This window comes from Ciona intestinalis, unplaced genomic scaffold (assembly GCF_000224145.3).
Source record: "Ciona intestinalis unplaced genomic scaffold, KH HT000481.1, whole genome shotgun sequence".
Lineage (NCBI taxonomy): Eukaryota > Metazoa > Chordata > Ascidiacea > Phlebobranchia > Cionidae > Ciona > Ciona intestinalis.
Window position 1 is genome coordinate 1 of NW_004190802.1, and position 5,743 is coordinate 5,743.

Sequence of the window (5,743 nt, forward strand, 5' to 3'; positions counted from 1 at the left end):
AGATGCCTAAGATTACCATGGATACATTTGCGTTTAATTTCCATCGAAGCGTTTTCGGTAGTCATCTGATAGAGGTATTCCGCAGAACAATTAGCATTGGTTCTGCTAATTTGCAGCCGCACACTGCATAAAAACAAGCCTATTTCGGAAATAATAAGTTGTGAAGATACAACAGTTGAAAACATGGATCGAAGAATCATCTTGTTGCTTGTTGTATTGTTACTGCTCGAGTGCAGTGATGCTGCGAATAATACGACAAAAGCACCCAGCACACGAAGAAGAATAAGAAGGTGGCGTTGGTGGCGTTGGGGGCGTTGGGGGCGACGACGTTCGGTGCACAGACGTTGGTGGCATGGAGACGAAGACACACCGTTAGTAAACTTATATTATTTTCTTAAGGAAATTACAGTTGCGGAAACATAATACCGTGATAATTAAAAGGCAATTTTCTACATATGAGCATAATCAACATTATTTTGTTGGTCTTAAATCTAAATGTTAATGATTTGCATGTGTTTGAAAGCTGTTGAAAATCGACACCTTTAACACATAAATATTTATCCAGAGAGGATTCTCCCGACATGATGGACATGGAAGATTTCGATGACAAATTGCTGGAATAAAAGGCCTCGAACAACAGGGTAAAGCTTTCTAATAACGTAATAATTTACTGTATACTTAAGCAAATTTGTGACAGCAGAGGAATTGCATGGTGCATTGCTGAGTAAAACATCACAACGCGAGCATCGTATCTAAAAATAAAGTAAAACCAAAAAGTACTGATGTGGTTCATGTGTTCAGGTTACAACTTACACAATTAGAACACAATACGAGCACCCAATAACTTTTGTTCATGTAAAGCAGACTACTTGTCCGGCGCCGTAGCACATGCAGTTTGTTAGCGCACCTGCCTCTTAACCAGAGGTATAATGGGTTCAAGGCTCGTCGCTACTACCATTGTGGGCGTATGTGTCCTTGGGCAAGACACGTAACAGAAATTACTCCAACCCAGTGGTCTCTAATAATGGATTTTCCAAATTATCAGCCACACATAAAAACCAAACAAAATAATCACCCACAAAACAACATACATGGTAACCCTTGTATGAACACCCGTGTTACAGCGACTGTCGTTTTCCAGCCAGGAAGCGAGGATAAATTAAGTTACATTACATATGTACTAATACGTCTTTCTATTGAAATCCGGCGACTGCTTTCACATTTAGAATTGAAAATGAAATTACGTGTGCCTTATTCTGGTCCGACAACCATGGTTTAATAAAATCACGTAAAATCTACTATACATAAGCAACAAACTAACTAACTGGAAATTAAATAGCATGTAATGCATAAAAAACGCGCATCCGCTTCTCATTTGATATATAGCGCGGCAGATGACGAGCACTTTGTTTGTCACAATCTGTCTAACACAATGCAAAAATCTATTTCTACTTCGGGAGATTTCGTAAGCATAGGGGTATTGAATTATTAGCACAAGAAAATACCAGTGGCAATACGAGCACAAACAGGCGCTCGAAATCCTAGACCTACACAGCTTAAAAGGGTGCACAAATAGCGATTCATAGGTTTTAACAATCTTTAAAGAGGATGGACCGCAAAGTTATTCTAATCCTGATGCTAATTGTCGTCTTGCACTGTGCGAATATAAACGCTTGGACGAGAAGGCGGCGTCGTTGGGTGTGGTACGATAATAAAATAAACAGCTTTGATCAGTAAGTTATAAGTTTTGTGAATGAATATATTATAATGATTTATTCACTAATTTTGTTTAAGTAAATTTGTCCGATTATTTTACACAACTTATAGAGTAGGGCGGGGAAAGATGGGACAGCTTTAGCATAATAATATCCAAATATCCTGATCGTATTTTAAACAATTAACAACGGTGTATGAGAGTCGTGAGGATACGGTTTTATAATTGTTTGAATGTTCTTTGTTTACTACTAAATAGGTAGAGAAAATAGAATAAAAAGGTGTCCCACCTTCCCCCACCCTACTATATAGCCTGTACACGTTTACAAGGTTGGTTTTTAAATTAAATTTAGTGAAGAACCGCGAACGTAAATACTTTGATTTTTCAGGAACGAGATTTTACCCGACGAAAGTGACCACGAGAATAAAATGAGTAAGTGATTTTTAATTTGTAAATATTTAAAAACTATTGGTTTACGTGTAACATAGGCTTTTTTCTAACCTCGGACCTGCTTATTAATTAAACCACCACATACATTTCAGAAACTCTCATTATGGAGCAGTTAGCCGAAGACATGTAATACATTTTGACGTACATGCTAAATAAAACAAAGCATAAAACTGTTTGATGCTGTTGTAAGTTAACATTACTAGAACAAGGTGTAAGTTCAAAAGTTACACTAAAGGTTGAATTTGTATAGTAAGGTGGGAAATTAAAATACAGTAGTGTGGGGGAAGATGGGACACCTTTTAACTCGTTTTTTTGACCCATTTAGTAGTAAACAAAGAAAAAAAATAATTACGAAAATAAATAATTATTTCAAATAATTACGAAACTATATCCTCACGACTCGGATAGACCGTTGTTAATTGTTTAAAACACGATCAAGATATTTTGATATTATGTGCTAAAGGTGTCTCATCTTCCCCCACTCTACTATATATATTCCAATAAATTAAAAATCGAAATACAGTATACTATGGGGAAAAATGGAATATCTGTTCTCATTCCATTTGGTAGGTAGGAAATAATATTTATAGAATTATGTAACCGTAAAAAAGCCTTGGTAATTGTTGAAAACACGATCAGGAAATATGTGATTTAGGTGTTAATGGTATCTCATCTTACCCAATAGTACTATTATTTGCAAAAGTACAATGTGGGGTAAAGATAGGACAGAAAATTGAAAGTTCTGAAATTAATATTATTCTGCACTTTGTGTGTATAATCCAACAAATTTAATTTATTGGAAGTTTCTTTACCAAATAAACTTTATATACTAGGGCAGGAGGAGATGGGGCACTTTTTTATCCTATTTTCTCTTCACGTTTGGTAGTAAACAGAGAACTTTCAAAGAAATATAAAACTTCATCCTCACGACTACCATAGACCGTTATTAATTGTTTAAAACACGATCAGGATATTTGGATATTATGTGCTAAAGGTGTCCCATGTTCTCCCATCCTTCTATATATTAAAACTTAAATTGGTATTATTGTGATCATTGGATGCCATAACTATTGAAATAATCAAACCATTTTTCTTACACATTTACACAGAGGATTATATCAACTCGTAGATAAGCTGTTCAAAGAAATTAACTTTATAGCAGGAGTTGGTCTACACAGCCACGATTTGAATATAATCCGTTTTAGACAGTAGGCCTAGCAAGAAATCTTTAGAGACAGTATAGCAAGCAGCCAATCACAATGCAAATAATTTCAATGAACTCCCTAACCCATGCTTATAACTGCCACTGCTATGAGAATATTTTATTGAACAATTATAACAATTACTTCGACTAACTCACAAGCTATCTATTAAAAATAAGCCTTCTGGAATAGTTAAGTCACAAATATTTAGCTATGGACAGAAGAATCATCTTTCTGCTTGGTTTATTGTTTCTGATTCAAACTACTTGGGCAACCATCAACAAAAAATTTCGCTGGCACGGAAAGAGGAAGTGGTGGTTAAGGTTTGTAAAGCAATACAGCGGAAATGAAAATATACAGTAAGTAGTAACTGAAAGACTTTTTGTACTAATCAAACTGCCGAATAGGGAACAGCAATTAACTACACCCCAGTCCTAATAATGGTATAGAGGTTTATGTATGCTGTAGACATTTACTTGGAAGTTCGGAATGAAAAACAACAAACATTTAAAACTAGTCACAAAGATTCTGTAAAATATTACCTTTGATTTAATTCTTGCAAGCCCTTTTTTGCATTCTACTCACTATTCTGTAATAAATAGGGTAATAACAATGTTAAATTTCCGTAACATTACCATTTTTTATTAGAGAGAATGATCCAAACATGGACATTGGACCTATGGATTTCAGATAAAAACCAATATAGTTATGTTATAAAGAAACAGATGATCTAAATGTACTGACATATCTTACAAAATAATTGGTTCATCCTGTCAACAAACAGCACAGATAAAATTCTGGATAAAATGCCTTTGCTTTTATTTGTATCAATAATAAGACCAGCTCAGCTTTTGGAAGAAGTTATTTATTATTAACCAAGCAGTTAGCTGTTATAGTATACATTATACTGTACAGTATTTTAAAAAACAAAATACATAATGGTTTTAGGGTAATTTGAGTTTCCATTTAAAAGTCTAGTTAAAACGTTCTGTTTTTCCAACTTCTATAGTTAAACATGTTTTCTACAATATGTTACTGTATGTTTCGTCAAGCGTTTGAAATATGCACATTTAACTACAATTTTCAATACTTAACATTGGCGCATTTTTGCAACATTACATGTATCTGTTGCTGATTGGGTATTAGGGCAACGTGTCACTTATGATGGCTGAGCTGTCTAAATACCAAAGAAGGTTGGTAGGACTGCTCTCAATTCAGTATATACAATAAAAGCTTCAAATTAATTCTACCTATACATTACCATACATGAGTATATCATCATGCATAGATATATGATGTTCAAAGAATTATACTATGTAAGTCGGCAACAGGAGTTCGGCAGTTTTGCTCTAATTTAAATATTACTAGTGAGTGCCTGAAAGAGTTAAAAGTATTAGATTACCATGGAATTTACTGAAGATTTATTTAAATATAAATATTAAATGACTGCTCTCGCTTTAAATGTTTTAAAATGATTCATGGAAAATGAATTCAAAAGCTGACACAGTGTTCGGCTAATCACAACAAAGTTCTGCATAAAAGCCACGCATTTGCAACGTTGCACACACAGTTTCTAGCAAATGCCAAGAGATGGATCGAAGAATTGTTTTTCTACTCGCAATGCTGTTGCTTCTTGAGTGCAGTTTGGCGGTAACAGTAACAGTAAACAAGCCGCGTACAAGAAGATGGTGGCATCGAGGAATTTGGAGACGAAGTTGGTGGTCGAGAAGAAGACTAATAAGAGGAGACGTAATTCCCCAGTAAGTAACCAATATAAACTTAACAAATGTTGCCTTTCCATTTACATACACAAAAATAAACTGACAATTTAACAGCTATAAAAATTGACAATGCGACAGTTGGTACAATATGTTAAATATTTGCTTGCTTAAAAGGAATCCCATCATATAATAACAAAAAATTCTCTATTTAACAGAGATATGGACATTCCAGACTTTGAAATGGATGATGAGCAGATAGACTTTGAATAAACTTTGATCAACATGGTAAAGTTTCAAACAAACTTCTTGTGAAAGTTAACTGATTTGAATTTTACAGCAAAATTTGCTTGTGTCAAAGAAAAGTTACATTCTATTTAAAAATAAAAACTAAAATATAATATTTGTGTGAATGTTTTGAGGGTAAAAAGTGGGTAGTTAGTTTTAGGATGTAGTGTTGAAAGTCTTTATCTAGTTTCAGTTACAGTAGTCTTTGACTATTACTTATTAGAAGTCTGTATCTATAGACTCAACACTTTGATGTTAACAGCTCACCATGCACAATTCAAGTAAAGCATATTTCAAACCACTGCCACATCACCACAATCCATAGAAATAATATATAAACAAAAACATAGACATAATATAAAACACACACT

The 5,743-nt window shown here is 34.1% G+C and overlaps 3 long non-coding RNA genes across 6 annotated transcripts; all 3 read left to right on the forward strand.

The window, feature by feature from the left end:
* Positions 1 to 95: 95 nt before the first annotated feature.
* On the forward strand, positions 96 to 779 carry LOC100180830. 3 transcript variants are annotated; one of them, XR_001975302.2, is made up of 3 exons: positions 96 to 371; positions 566 to 641; positions 698 to 779. It is a non-coding gene; the product is annotated as an uncharacterized LOC100180830 (long non-coding RNA). The 3 variants fall into 3 exon arrangements; XR_182242.4 differs by having other exon boundaries at positions 107 to 371; positions 701 to 779; XR_717284.3 differs by lacking the exon at positions 698 to 779 and having other exon boundaries at positions 121 to 371; positions 566 to 640.
* A 630-nt stretch (positions 780 to 1,409) lies between these two features.
* Positions 1,410 to 2,337, forward strand: LOC101243034. Its single transcript, XR_182243.2, has 3 exons — positions 1,410 to 1,733; positions 2,103 to 2,146; positions 2,257 to 2,337. It is a non-coding gene; the product is annotated as an uncharacterized LOC101243034 (long non-coding RNA).
* A 1,118-nt stretch (positions 2,338 to 3,455) lies between these two features.
* On the forward strand, positions 3,456 to 5,483 carry LOC100178462. Of its 2 annotated transcripts, XR_003397193.1 has the most exons (4): positions 3,456 to 3,725; positions 4,015 to 5,126; positions 5,303 to 5,372; positions 5,425 to 5,483. It is a non-coding gene; the product is annotated as an uncharacterized LOC100178462 (long non-coding RNA). The 2 variants fall into 2 exon arrangements; XR_182244.4 differs by lacking the exon at positions 3,456 to 3,725 and having other exon boundaries at positions 4,791 to 5,126; positions 5,303 to 5,483.
* The last annotated feature ends 260 nt before the right edge of the window (positions 5,484 to 5,743 follow it).